Here is a 15,536-nt window from a genome sequence, read left to right on the forward strand (position 1 = left end):
TTATATATTAAATAATTATTCTATTAAATTAACATGAAAAAAATCACAATGTAAAACATATTAAAAATCTTTGAAACATTTGTTTCATAGGTGACATTAGGCAGACAATTATAAATGTTTTTAATGTATTTGTAGTACAATTAAAATGAATAATGATAAGCACGAAGGATAATATCAAAGCTGCTGATTTATGTTTTTGGAAACTGCATTTTGAACCAGTGTTATGGAATGGTATGTAAATGAACATGCTGCAGGAAAGTGATTTTACTGATGTCATTGTACATGTCATGGTGTATTATGCTGCCATCTAGTGGATCTTATTCATTTCTTGTAGGCCATGTACAGCAGTCCGTTTGATATTTGCATAGTAGGGTAGTAAAATGAAATGATTAGATTAAGCCCAACCAGTTAAGGTAACAAAATAAGATATCTCTGTTGGTGGCAAAGATATATTAACATTCTCAAAATATCAAAAAACATAACACTGGAATGAGGAGAAATTAAATCTCATTTGATCATGTACAAGAGTTTATTAATCATGATAAAAGTGTAAACTTCAAATTAGCAAAACAGTTAAAATGCAAGGAAGCTATTCCATAGATCTGTCACGCTACACATAGCTAGTGTGGCATGATGGCATAACAAACACAATGCATTACAAAGGACAGAATCAATACTATGAGAAGCCTAGAGACTACAGGTTAGCATTCTTTAGATATTATCCATAAATTATCCATTATACATTAAGAATTAATGTGGGAAAATCAAGACAATCTAGTCATTGTCATTCTCATATAATTTTGCCACTGAATATAGACTACACATGATTCAACTGTATTGTTCTTCCTCATCCTCTGTGAATCCACTTTCAACAGCTGCTTGAATGCTCTTCATCTCTTCTGGAGCAGCAGAGGGAACAATGGCCAACAACTCTTTGTCAATCCTCTCCAGTCTTGAATCAGTCTTCCTGTCAAACTCAGCCTTGTTCTTGAGGACAAGACGTAAAATGCCTTTCTGAGCTTCATCACAGGAGTTCTGTAACTGCAGACGCTCCTGTTCAAACTCTGGTTTTTCCTTGTCCATGGCCATAAGTTTCCCCAGTGAGCTGACACGATCCATGAGATACTTGTTAGACACTTCAGTGTAGGTCACTGAGATCATGTGGACGAGGCTGGCAATGTTAGTGGCCTGAAATGCTTGATTGTAGAGCAGGTCTTTGGAGAAGAGCTTTGAGTTGTAGGAACGTTTTTGAGTCTTCTCAGACGTGGAGGCAAAATCTTTGAGCGTTCTGCTCAGGCTGGTTTTCACAATGTTGGACACCATCTGAAAGAAGCGCACCATCTTCTCCCACTGCTCCTTCACTCTCCCCATGGCATCCATCCCTTTGACCAGCATTTGTATGGTGGTGTTAAAGTCGATCTCTTTTAATTCACAATTTTGCATGGCAATCAATATTTCAGTCAGTTCCTTTTGGTTTTTCTCCATGTTCTCCACACTCTTCTCATAGATCTCTCTGGTGTTCTTCAGTTGAGCTCAGCTCTGCTCTATACGGAACCTGGCATTCTCTGTTGCTCTTTCTGAAGCACTTTTCTTCTCTGATTTACTTTCTTCCTTAAACATCATGGGTGGTTTTGGAATCAGGGAAGGAGTTTTTGTGATATCTTTGCTTTTGCAGTCAAAAGTGCGGACTGTCAGTTTCCTCATTTTCTTGATCAACTCCTTTGTTTTCCCTTCCTCACATTTTCCATCTGGTGCATATTTTGCCAGTTTGTCACAGATTTTAATTGCCTTTTCACATAACATCTGAGCCTGCTTCTTTGGTTTACATTCTGGGATTTTTTCTAAACTGCAATGGATTCTTTGAAATTGTTGTTTCAAGAAATCTGTTTTTGTAGATTTGCTCTTCTGATCATACAAAATGCAATATTACAGATATTAAAAATTATTTTCTGGCTGAGCTTAGATTGAAAAGATTGCATAATGTCCTGTTTATTTACTTAATCCGTAACCATGCGGCAGAAAAATGAGAGTCTGTAATGATAAATTTGCAAATTCATAGCTTCATTCAAAGCTTAATTTATGCATCATCCACATTATAGTCTTCTGACCAATGTCAAAAAAGGTAGTAAACATGCTCAGAATATTAAATAATGTGTATTTTTGTATAATCGTTGTGTAAATTATATACATGAATGATATATTATGTAAATTGGTTGAGATTTGTATGGTTTAATTATGCAAGCATTCATATCCATTAGCTTACCAATAATGTAATCTGCTTAAGGCAATACATCATGTGATAAACAAACCCTTTTCTCACAGCATTGTGAAAGTGTATCCTCAGGTTAAATTAATATGCAATAGAACATAAGTTTAATATATTTATTCAAATAATTTAGGTAATCATTTTGTATGACAGTGGCAGCTCAATTGTAAGTCATGATTTTGTATACGTAAGTATCATTAGTTAATGTTACAATGTTAACGTCATCACAATGACAATGCAAAGAATATCATATGTCACAAAAAACAAAACTTTCATTAGCCAATAATGCCATTAAGGTCCATGCAGATTAGTGTAGTAGTTATTAGCCTATAATTTGTATTAACCTACTTCATCTCCAACAGACTTTATGCATTATATAGAGAGTTTTAATATATTAAGTCATGGTATTCATTAACAGACTAAGTTATGTTAATAATTAGTGATTGTCTTTATTAATGGTTATTCATATTTGATTCAGTTTTTTATTAATGTATACACTTCATGAATTCCTGATGTGTTAAGTATTAGCCTATGCATTAATTTTCTGTGCTGAAAGCATTAGTTATGTATTAATATATGCTCATTTGTGGACCAGCATTGTAAAGTGTTATCATTATGTCTTACATTGATGACAGATTTAATTTTGATTGTCAATGTTTTTTATTACTACATTTTATCACTGATACACACCACAATGCAGCAATCCTTTTTTGTTCTTTACACTAACAGTGTAAAAATCCATCAATGCATTGTGATGCATCAAGTATAATTCGCTGATTTAGTGGCTTTCTAGTGACAAAATCATTTAAAGTTTCATCATAATAGGTGTGCTCTTTCTGAAAACTGAAATAGAGCAGTTGTCTTTAGCTGTTCAATGACATGGAGCAGGTGCAAAATGGACCGTGGCAGTTGCATCCATGGTAAATCAGGTAATCACTGCCAAGGGTGAAAATGGGCCATAATGCACCAAGACCCCTTTACAGGAGTAAAGATCCAGAGGGAATGTCATTTTGGCTTAGATTAAGAAAATTTAGGTTACTGTTTTTAGAGAAACTACATATAATTATTTTACTTTGTTCCAAACCATATGCATGAAACAAAGTGTCTGGTGAAAGCACCAAACATGGTTTGCTTCCTAATTTCTTTAAACTGGTATCAACTGTTTGGATATCTAATCCACTTTATATAATTGATATTTTTGAAGATTAAAGTGATCATTGTTGAAAATTTCAGTTGATGGGGTCTGTTTATAAATGACCGTGATCAATAAGTACATTAGCCAATGGCACTTGAGTGGAAAGTAATGACTTAAAGGGATTTAAAATGTCAGCCTTTTATTGTGAGCTAGCTTGGTATCTAAATATCTAGAACTCATCCATGGTAAACATAACTGGACACTGGAGATTTTTGATAATCTAGATCACATCATGAAAGAGGTAGTTTAGTGTTGTGGTTACAATAGAGGTTGTTTGTCAAGCATTTGTCATTTTAATGGCTCTTTGTAGTTGTTGAAAACTTCTTCAGATTCAGATGTTTTGTTGCTATTATCAGTAGTTACAGTGAAAGTGCCATTCACTTTTGAGGAATGTTTCTTCATATGGTATTGTTGGCTTAATTTTTTGAAAATGCCTACACTTCTGGGTTAGGAACCAGTGATGAACCTGTGAGAGCAGTTTTTCCCGCTCTCTCAATGGTAATGGGAAATTGGAAATTACCTGGTTTTGAGAAAAATAGGTTTAGGGAGTGAGCTTTAGTTTAAAGAATTCCTGGTGTTTCATTAAAGCATAAATGATAAGGTCTTTAATAAAAAGTACTAGGGTGGACAGAAACTAGATTAGTTTGTGATTAGTCTCTAAATCTCTAAATTGAAAGCTTATTTTTTTAATACATATCTCAAGGTGAAAATGTGCCAGAAACAGACATTTTAACGTCTGTACTGTATTTGCTCAAATTTGACCCAAAGCTATTTGAGTTATTTTATGCTATATCATAGCTATTTGAGTGGACAAAAAGCTTCAGAATGTGTGTATTACCTTTGATAATTCAGTAATATTATAGAGTGTATGTAGTTTCCAATTTTCATCATTAACTTCCAGTTAAAGCAATGGTGGCTGCATGTTCCATCCTTTGTATTGAATTGGTTCAGAGTTGAAAACTTATTTCAGGCTAAAAATCCTTTTGCTTTGAATGACCATATGCCTTAGTTGTGTTCATTTTACTGAAGTAAATTATTAACATTCCATTTTGTGGATACCAAAACAATCATAATGCTACTGAAACATTGCCAAATGTTTCAGTAGTGACTGGTCATAACTGAACATAACTCAAAAATGCTAGCCAGTACATGATTAGCAGACAATAGTTGTATACAAATAAAATCATAATATTTTTCATTAAATCACAAAAATGTTTTGCAGAAAATATGTTTAAACCTTTAAGGTTTCATGCTGATTTTCAGACTTTGGGACACATTTAATTCAAAACAATGAGATGTAACTGCTCACCGTGAGGCCATCAGGGACAGGGATGCAGTCTCACTTCCTGCTCTAAAATGGAGGGGTGTGGCTAAAATAAGTCTCTGCCCATATGTTCAAACTATTTGTGTTTTTCATAGTGACAAAAAACATGTGACCACTTTAAAAGTTTTTTTCACTCGTGAATCAAAAAGACACATTAACAGGGGTGCATCATTCACAACTGATTTCCCACTTTAAAGTCCCTCATTTCATGTTTCTCTTTTCAAGCAGACCTTTCTGAATTCCTGCAGGAAAGCAAGTTAGCTCCAGCATTTGGTGGATAGGGAAGTTTATGCTCAAAGCAGAACTCAATCTACATCGCCCTGACATCCGCTGGGTGCATGTCCTTATGTCTTTTGTCATGACTTCACCCTTGGCAGCATGCCACAAATGCGCCACCTCCAATGAATTCTAACACCTGTTGCCTGTTTCTACTATAAGGTCTTCAGTATTGCTCCTGTAAAGTTTGTCTCATGACACTCTATAACTATGGTTAGTGTTCTTGTGCCTTGTGCTTTGCTTGTTGCTGCCTTTGCCGCAGTTTTGTTCTGCTTGTTTTTAGTCATCACTGCTGCTAATTTTAGCCTTTTAGCCTCTAGTTTCTTTCTCAGTAAACCTGTCCACATACCTTTGTGTCCAAAGACTGATATTATGCTTAGTTACAACTACAAAAATCTGTGACAGGTGTTTGTGAATGTTTGTTTAAACTACGGTTAAATAAACACCTAATCATCTAACGACAGTTACCGAACACAAAAGCAGACAACTTAGCTGTCTGACAGGCCTTTCAGGACAGTCTTCTACCCCAGCTCTACGCTTCATCTTCATCAACGGCACTCAGTAACTTTACAAGAGAGATATTAAATTTTTTTCATATGCACATAAGGCACATTCTACTCTCTACAATGTTACCTGCTACCAAGAATTAAGTTTACAACAACTTTACAATAAGTTACAAGTATACACTATATCTGCACATGTAAGCACATCTGAAAATAGTGATATCTGAAAAGAGTTATTGCTGCAGATGCCTGTACATATGTTTTATTTTACTGCTTATTGTTCAGTATATCATGTTTGTATAGTTTATTATGTAGTAAGTATAGTAAGTACCCAGTGTAAATGTTAATGCCTAAATGTTTTTTTCATGGCTCAGGAGATTAAATGGTGATTTTAAAATTCTTTATGAGAAATAGTGTTATACAAAAAGGAGACATGAAATATGTTTGGTGCAGATAAAAATGATATTATTTAATAACAGCAGCAAAACGGAGAAGACTCTTAGTCTTCTTAGAAATGATAGATCATAATGAGATTCATGTCTTTGGTTTAGTTGCAGATAAACATGAGCACTATGGGCAAATCTGAGCAAAATGTGTGACAGTGTGTTGAGATCTCTACTAAAACTCAAACTCAAGAGAGATGTGTGAGATTCAGAAAACTGAGGGTTTTTTTCTCAGAGAACATATCAGAGCAGCAGGAGACTTAAGTCTTATTCGCCTTTCCATCTGATCTCATTGTTACAGAGATATTAAGGGGATATTCTGCTTTCCCCTCACCTTTACCAACATCACAGTAATAATAGACTGTGAATGTGATTTATTGACAAAGTATTTTAGAAAAATTAGAAATTAGTAATAGAAGTGAAAAAGAAGATAACGTGGCGTAAATAGAGAAGATATTAATTTTTCTTAATGCAATCTTTAATGAACCGTAGTGCTCTGGACATGAGGAGATATTTGGACCAAAACATTAGCAGTACATGATGTTTATGAAAAATCTGAACATATATGCTTTTCTGCTTTTAATCAAGCCATCTTTGGAGAACCCATGGTTAGTTTGGAAAAGTAATGCTAATTGTTATGATGTGAGCATCATGTCTGTAAGTTAGCCATGAAATCTAAGAACATAGATATAATATCAGCATGTGCAATGAATTCTGGTTGTATTTCAAGACAATTACTTATTGATACTTTGCAGCACCTTGCAAACTCAGGTTCCAAGGGTTAAATTCCTTCAAGACTTTTAAATATTTAATTGTTTTTCTAAAACAGGAAAAAAGCTTACATCTGAATTGATTGCTGTACTTTATCATCCACTTGATTTTGTATTTTATTTAATATTTTATTTCATTTTATTTTTTTATTTTATGTTTTTTATTTAATATTTTATTTATTTCTACCAAATTAAAGGGAGTCATATACAGTTACAAGACAGAGATGACAAAAACATGGAAAAAATGCAATGATTGAAAGGCAGAGTAACATTAATCCCCACTGGCATGCAGTCAAGGTAAACTGCCTTTTTCCTTTTCATTAAGTCATTTTCCTCACAGTATGTAATAAATTTCTATCCTAAGGTAACTTCAGCCATCCTACCTTGATGTCTCAATAGTTTTCAGTGATGATGTGGATAATCAGGTCTCTCAGCTCTGCTGATCAGAGTGGAAGAGAAGGAATGAAGGAATAAAGGAGTGTAACAGTGTATTTATTACCTGTAGGATCAGAAAGTCCAGCCCACCAACGGAGCTGCCATTGCAAATATGTAATTGTTATTGTTTGTTAATACTTTGCGTATGTTAGAGGTATAAATCTCTGACTTCACATGATTTGACTCAAGTACAGTTTTTAGGAAATGATTCAATGCATTATCACATGTCTATTATATTTCATATTTTTAAATTACACTGAATAGACAAATAAAGCTGGAGGAAATATTTATCCAGAAGTGAAATATAGACAATAAAACAGTAAACAACATTCCAAGCTTAATGTTCTTAACATTTATTTGCCATTGTGATAGACCAAAGGACAATTTCTATTTATTTCCAGTCTAAATACTGTTTAGACAAGAGGTGTCCAATCTTATTCACAAAGTCAGAGTGAGGCTGCAGGTTTTCATTCCAACAAACTTTGACAACTCATGATCAGTAATTTGAACAATGACACTAACTGATTAAAATGTAGAATCAGGTATTCTGTTTGTTTTTTTTTCTGAAAACCTGCAGCCACACCTGCCGTTCGCAGATAAAATTGGACTCCTTGGGCCATCCTATCTTTTTGTATTTGAAAATGTATAAATGATAGTTCATGTTGTTGATGTGACAGAAATGTATTTTTCTAATAATAATATAAGCTTCGCATTGTCCAGTATGTATATGTAATGACAAAAAACATCTTATGGCTAAATAATTAGATAACTCGTGTAAATTCATAATCCTGTTAATATGTTTGTAAAACGTCTATTCTTTAGCTATAGACCTTTTGCAGTAAAGTAAAATTGAAACTAAACTGCGCCAAAATGAAGCCTGAGCAATGTACCGTTGTAGTTTCCGATCTCATTTGGTGATGTCTGTCCAGCTGACCTTGGGAGTTTATCACAGATTCAAACACCAGAAAAAAATGGAGCTAAAATTGCACAGAAAGAAGGGGACAGACACTGCCAAACGAGTGCAGAAACAACATGTTTCACATGACAGACACTTTTTGCATATATTTTCATGTTGAAATAGTGTGATTTACTGTCAATAAGTATTGAAATTGCAGCAATTTTGAGATTTCAAATTTTTATTTAGTCTAAGTGACACATTGGTACATAAGGTGCTATACAAGACAAAGAAAACTATTTAAAGCTTCACAGCTGCTGCAAAAGGTCTATAACTAGACACACACACACACACCTTTTAAACCTCTTATCTTTCTGGGTCAATAAAGAATTCATACTGTATTTTCCAAACATCTGTTAACAGCAGTTAACTTCATACACGGGTTATCTAATTACTTATCCATGACATATTTTGTCATCATATACATTCTCGAGCACTTTATTTGGAACACCTGTCCACCTTCTAATTTAAGCAATTACACCATATCGCTGCTGTCAGAACAAAACCTCATATCTCCAAAATGGTAACTTCACAGAAGAAGAAAAAAACATACTTTATTTTTAATGTAAGTCAATGGAACCAGACTTTTTTCCAAGTTATTTTGGGCCGTTAATAAAATTAAGCACCTAGCACTGCAGTCTTCCTTTACAAACATTTGTGAAAGAATGGGTCGCTCTAAAGAGCTCACTGAATTTGAGAATGGTACTGCAATAGGATGCTACTGTTGCAACAAGTCAGTTCACAAAATTTCTTCCCTCTTAGATATTCCACAATCAGCTGTGAGTGGTATTGTTGAAAACTGGAGGCGTTTAGGAGCCACAGCAACTCAAAGTTACAGAGCGGGGTCACCGAGTGCTGAGGAGCATAGTGCATAAAAGTCACCAACACTCTGCTGCAGAGCTCCAAACCTCCTCTGACATTGACATCAGCATAAAAACTGTGCGCCGGGAGCTTCATGGCATGGGATTCCATGACCAAGCAGCTGCATGCAAGTCTTACATCACCAAGCATAATGCCAAGCATTGGAGTGGTGTAAAGCACACACCGCCACTGGACTCTGGAGCACTGGAAATGTATTCTGTGAAGTGACGAATCACGCTTCTCTGGCAGTCTGGGTTTGGTGAATGCCAGTAGAATGTTACCGCCTGAATGTGCCTACTATCAGACGCAGAGCAGTTCATACCTTATAAAAGGCAAGAAAAAGGTGTTCTTTTTTACGTAACTTTGATGATTAATGGGCCCTTTTCACAAGATTCGTGATTACTTCCGGTTTAAGCATTAGCAGGGTAAAACTCACTTCCTCTCCATATAGCTACTGCAGACGCGATGTCAGAATGTTTAGTAGTGAACTATAACGCTCAAACTCTGAGCTACAACAGCCCAAAGTTGACAGAGGCGCTGATTTAACTGTAAACAGAGCTAAAATGCTGTATGTTGTTTTTACTGCAGTTCTGCTGCAGCTGCTTCACATCAGGCCGTCTCTGTGTCTTTGTACAACACGCCAGCGATGTCGGTAATCTTCTGTTTTCGAAAGAAAGAAGAACTTTTATAGCTGTTATGTAGCATGAATGTTATAGACTCTGTTCATATTAAGCTAGCTATACTGGCTAGAAGTTACTGCTAACCAAACTAGCCCGGCTAACATGAAGCAGCTTTTTCAGATGTTTTTTTCAGCTAGGAGTCTCGTTTTTGACTGAGCAGTGAAAGGTGGATGTTTTCTGAAGTGCTGCTTCAAAAATTGCCATGAAACTAAAAGAATAATGCTGTTTGGCAGATCGCTAACGTTAGAGCTAACTTAGCTAACTTAGCTTTAAAGTTTGATGCTCATACGAAGCTGGAGCTCCTCAAACTGCTAATGGGAGGCTAGCTAATTAGCGACTGTAGCCTGCTAGCCTACCGTAAGCTAATACAGTTTAAAAGAGGTTTGTAAAATAGACTTTACATGTAAAAGTTTTTGTTTGTGTTTATGTCAGAAGTCGCTGCATCCTGTAGCTAAATGTGTCACAGAACCTGCTCCACGTTAGCCGGCTGGTGGCAGCAGCTGATGAAAGCTAACTAGCTTCCTTATTTTGGGAACACAGCTACAGTTAGAAATGGCTTCTAGCGTTGCTAGCTAGCTACAGCTAAACAACGTCTACCAAATTCATACTACATAGAAGAACTTTAATTTCTTTTGAAAACAGAAATATTACAGAAATCGCTGGCATGTTGTACAACTACAGACACTGCTTGATGTGAGCAGCTGCAGCAGTAAGCAGGGCTACACCACACGCAGCATTTTAGCTGTGTTTACAGTTAAATCAGTGCTTCCATTCACTTCCTTTTGTCATGATAGTGCACAAAAACTAACATATGTCTGTTGTAGCTCAGTATTTGAGCATTATAGTTCGCTGCTAATGCTTAATCCGGACATAATCGCGACTCGTTGTGAAAAGGGCCCATGGCCATTAGATCTTTACATTTTTACCATTACTTACTTCTTAAATTCCTCTTACTTAACCATTAATTACTGATTTTGTGTTGTCACTTTACTTGGAGGGACACAAAAGCAGTAATTAATGGTTGATTAAGTGGAATTTAAGAAGTAATGAATGGTCAAAATGTAAAGATCTAAGGGCCATTAATCATCAAAGTTACATAAAAAAAGAACACCTTTTTCTTGCCTTTTATAAGGTATGAACTGCTCTGCATCTGATTCATAACAATTTTGTACGATGTGGAAACAAGTGGAGATTTGAGCATAAATGATAAATCAGCTTCAGTGCATGAAACCAGCGACCAGCACCTCATTTACATATCATTTACATGAAGCACACAATAATTCATGCAGATGTTTCAGTAGCCAGCCAATAAAACGGCAGTGTTTGGCATGAAAGCTAATGGCCGTACTCGTGGGTGGAGTTTGATGTCCAGCAGTGAGTGCACTCCTCCCCTGCTGACCAAACTTAATAGTATTAAAATGAAAACAACTGGAAAAAATAAAATGTGAAATAAAACAAAATACTCAGTGTTGTTAACATAGTAGGAGGTGTGTTTAGTGTAGATGTGACCATAAGCATCTTTAATGAACAAGAACCAAAGTGAGAAAATGAAGCAACTGAATATATGGAGGTAATGGGAAGTTAATTAACAGATAATTAGTGGGATTAACACATAAGTGCTAGTAAGTTATCACGTTACTTCTTTATATGAAGAAAAATACTTATTAGTTAATTAACAATGTAATAAGCAGCAATTAGCACACAGATAATGAGTAAGTAAGACATAAACTAATGACAAACTAACTTATCAACTAACAGTGTACTTAATTACTAATTGATAAGTGCTTAATCAATTACTAAGTAATAGTTAATGCTTAATGAAGAGTTAACTAATAACTAAATAATGGGAAACTAATAGTTGATTATTATATATTTAATGATTGATTAGCGACCCTTAATGTAAAGTGTTACCGAATGGTTTATAAACCTGACATAGCTTGCGGACATGGGGGTCACTCTAGGTCAGTTCATGTGTGGCCTTCCTGACCACGTCATGAATTTCAATGGAAAAAAAAAATAAGGCAAAGACATCAAATTAATTGATACAACTATTCAAAATATAAAATCTTACTCCAGTTAGTGTATTAGATGTGAATTTAGAAGGCTTGCCCTATCAGAATCTAAATCTCATCTTAAATCTTGAGTTTAACTGCTTATAGAATAACTTAACCAAGTTGAAACATTAATTGCAATGATGTACAAACACAATACCAAGAATTATTTTTCACTTTCTGCCAAGTGGTTTCATGTTTAGGAATTCCTACATGTAAATTTTTCAGAGGATGTACTTTTGTGTCAGATTGTCTTTACAATGAAATATTTTAGCCCAAAATATTTTGTTCAAAATTATCTTTGTAAAATGTTGATTTTATGTAGTATTCCTACATTTCAATCAAACCTACGAATTATTAATTTATATGTGGAATACTTGAAGCTAGACCATGAATTCAAAAGGGTTTTATGAAAAAAAAATCCATATGCCTTCTGACTCTTTTATTTTTTTTAAACTATTTTGAACTCAAGGTCTAACCTCAAACATAACATGCAGAAACTAATGATTCATAGATTTGCTAGGAATGTACCAACACAACATAATTTGCTTTATTTAAAAAACAATTCTATATGAAATTCTGAAGTACTGCCTCCAATAAATCAACTTCTTTCTGTAATTTCATAACATGAAACAAGTTGATTTAAAGTGAAATATTAATATTGTATTAGTACCCCATTAAAGAGGTAATTCTGTTAATAATGCTAATGTTGCTAACAATGAATAAAAGAGAATAGTCACAAATTATTACTCAATATAATTTTTTTTATTGTTATTAACATTAGTATGCATAGGTGAACTATTCCTTTAATAATTCAGTTAGTCTGAAAGTAGTTGGACTCAATATTTAGAATGCAAATTAAAACTTTAAACTTAAAAATTAAACATTAAAAATGAATTACTAAAAACTAATTGGAGCACAGCTTTTAAATTTTGCATGAATTAAGTAGCAGGTTTGCTTGATTTTTTTTCATTGATGTGATCGGACAGGCCCTGGATGACACCCTTATAACACCCAGCAGGACCCTTTTTCTACTGAGTTTATATAAAAACGCAGGGAACGAGAACGTCTTTGACTATGCTGAATGAATAGACAATCAAATAAGAAATACAACAAAGATGGTGTACCTTTTCTGGTGTTATTGTAAAGATGAACAGGTGAATATGGAATACAAATCCCACCTCTACACAGACATAAGTAATAAGTAAAACAACCCACCACACACAAATACAAAAGGAGAAAAAAAAAGAATAAATTTGAGTCCATATGGGCCTGTGGCCTCCTCAAGAGTCCCAAAGTATTATAAAAAAGTCAAACCAGTCCTTTTTTTTTTTGGAGAGACAGAGATGAGTGGAAGCTGGGTGATAATAAGTTAATCCCACAGTAGAATGTCCATCACATCACACATATTGAATCTCCTCAGGTTCTCAGATGCCTCTCTTGCCACCAGCAGTTCACAAATAGGCACCAAAAAAGTCCTTCTGCAAACACAGGTATTCAAATGAATTTACAACTGAAAAACTGAAAAGGTGGCCTGCTAACACAAACCTTAGCTTTAGCATAAGCCCCAAACAAGCCTCAACACAATGTTTGTATCCAGCACGAAGTTAACATCCAACACTTACTGAATGAAAAAAGGGAATGGAGGTTCCTCAAACAAAGGACTGGGAAAGTTGCACAGCAGGAGCTTCTCCACCACAACAGAGGTTTGTTTGTTGGAGTCACCATGCTGCTCAAAATGTGAGTTTGCAAGAGAGCTCAAATGTCAACACTACATAACGTCTGCTTTCTTGATTTATTTTTTATTTGGCCTATGTCTTCATGTTTTGTGCTACATTATAAATCTATTTTAATATATTACATGGAAAAAAAAAAAACTTATCATATGAAAGCCAAATCACATTCAAATATTCAGTTTTTTATCGTAAAAAGCTAACATATACAACACTTTTTATTATGCCCAAATGCAAGAAGTAGGATGGCCTCTGCCTCTCTAAAGCGGATCTCAGCAGGAGAGGTATGGCTGAGAGGGATTAGGAGATGGGATTGACTAGGTCATGAGGCCCAGAGGTGGATGCTATTGTTTCAGCGGCTGTCATAGTTACTGTGATTGGTGATGTTGTTGATAAAGTGAAGGTCGAGGAGGTTGTTGGAGTAGGTGCTGGTGATGATAAAGTGACTTCTGAGGAGGTTGTTGGAGTAGGTGCTGGTGATGATAAAGTGATTGCTGAGGAGGTTGTTGGAGTAGGTGCTGGTGATGATAAAGTGACTTCTGAGGCGGTTGTTGGAGTAGGTGCTGGTGATGATAAAGTGACTTCTGAGGCGGTTGTTGGAGTAGGTGCTGGTGATGATAAAGTGATTACTGAGGAGGTTGTTGGAGTAGGTGCTGGTGATGATAAAGTGATTGCTGAGGAGGTCATTAGAGTAGGTGCTGGTGATGATAAAGTGACTACTGAGGAGGTTGTTCGAGTAGGTGCTGGTGATGATAAAGTGACTTAGCCTTGAAGTCATCTAAGTAAGTGCTGCCAACAAGGCTACAATATGAAATTATTGGCTTTCTAATCAACATGGGAGATGCTAGTCATTCCTATTTGCCATTTAAACTAGAACTTTTCATATCAACCTTGAAGAAATATAACTTGGTCATGCCAAAAAAAGACACAATGTACAATGGTCACTAGCTTTCTAATCAGCCTGCAAGGTGCTAGTCTTCCTTATTAGTCTTTGACTAATCCTTTGAACATCATTCTTGGAGGAACCTAACTAATAATGACTACATTATAACAAATCATTGTCTCATTACCATGGGATGCGATTCTCTACTATCTGCCTTTAAGGCTACCTCAGACCCAGATATGTCTAACAAACTAATGCAACCAAAGCAACAATAATGGGAAATAACCATTGGTCTTCTTATCAGCCTAAATTACTTTTCTTCTCAGTCATTTCCAAGTGTCTTTTACATCAGCCTTGAAGGCAACTAATTAGGTAATACCAAAGATGCAAGATGAAATAATTACTGACCTTAAAATCAGCCTGGGAGGTGGCAGTTTTTCCTTTTAGCCTTTGAAGATGGCACCTTTTACATCAGCCTTGAAGGAAGGTACATAACTGAATGTTAACATATAAACCACAACATCAAAAGATCGTAGGCCTTCTTATCAGCCTAGAAGGTAATAATCTTTACCATCAGCTTTTATGGCTTGTGTGTTACACATCAAACTTGGAGGCACCTGTTCCTAAAGAAGCTGCAATTTGCAGAGGTGGCAGTCTTTACCATTAGCCTTCGAGGGATCTAAGTAATGTCAAAGGAGCTATGACATACAATTATCATTGCTGTCTAATCAGCATTCAAGGTGACTTTGGAGGCTATTAATCCTTCAGCAGTAACAGGGACATCAAAGTAAGTAATGTCAAAAGCACCTTCTAATCAGCCATGGAGACATTTTATATCATGTTAAATAAATTACAGTACATTTTCTTTAGCCTTCTAATCAGCCTGCAAGGCAAAAGATGTTTTCCATCAGCCTCTAAGGCAATTGTACTTCACATCAGCCTGGAATGCATATAACAAAGCAATATAAAAAAAGTGATTATTGACCTTCTAATCAGCCTGTGATGTGGCAGTATTTTCAATTAAACTTGCAGCCTGGCACTTTTTATATCAGCCTTGTAGTAAATAAAAATATAAATGATGTAAACCAACAATGTGAAATAATCACTGGTCTTATAATCAGCCTTGGAGGCATTTATGCAAGTCATTTTAAATAAATTACA

At 35.3% G+C, this 15,536-nt stretch overlaps 1 pseudogene; it reads right to left on the reverse strand.

The window, feature by feature from the left end:
* Positions 1 to 828: 828 nt before the first annotated feature.
* LOC118804873 lies at positions 829 to 1,914 on the reverse strand (annotated as a pseudogene).
* Positions 1,915 to 15,536: the final 13,622 nt, after the last annotated feature.

The sequence above is a fragment of the Colossoma macropomum genome, unplaced genomic scaffold (genome assembly GCF_904425465.1).
Source record: "Colossoma macropomum unplaced genomic scaffold, Colossoma_macropomum, whole genome shotgun sequence".
NCBI classification, from domain to species: domain Eukaryota; kingdom Metazoa; phylum Chordata; class Actinopteri; order Characiformes; family Serrasalmidae; genus Colossoma; species Colossoma macropomum.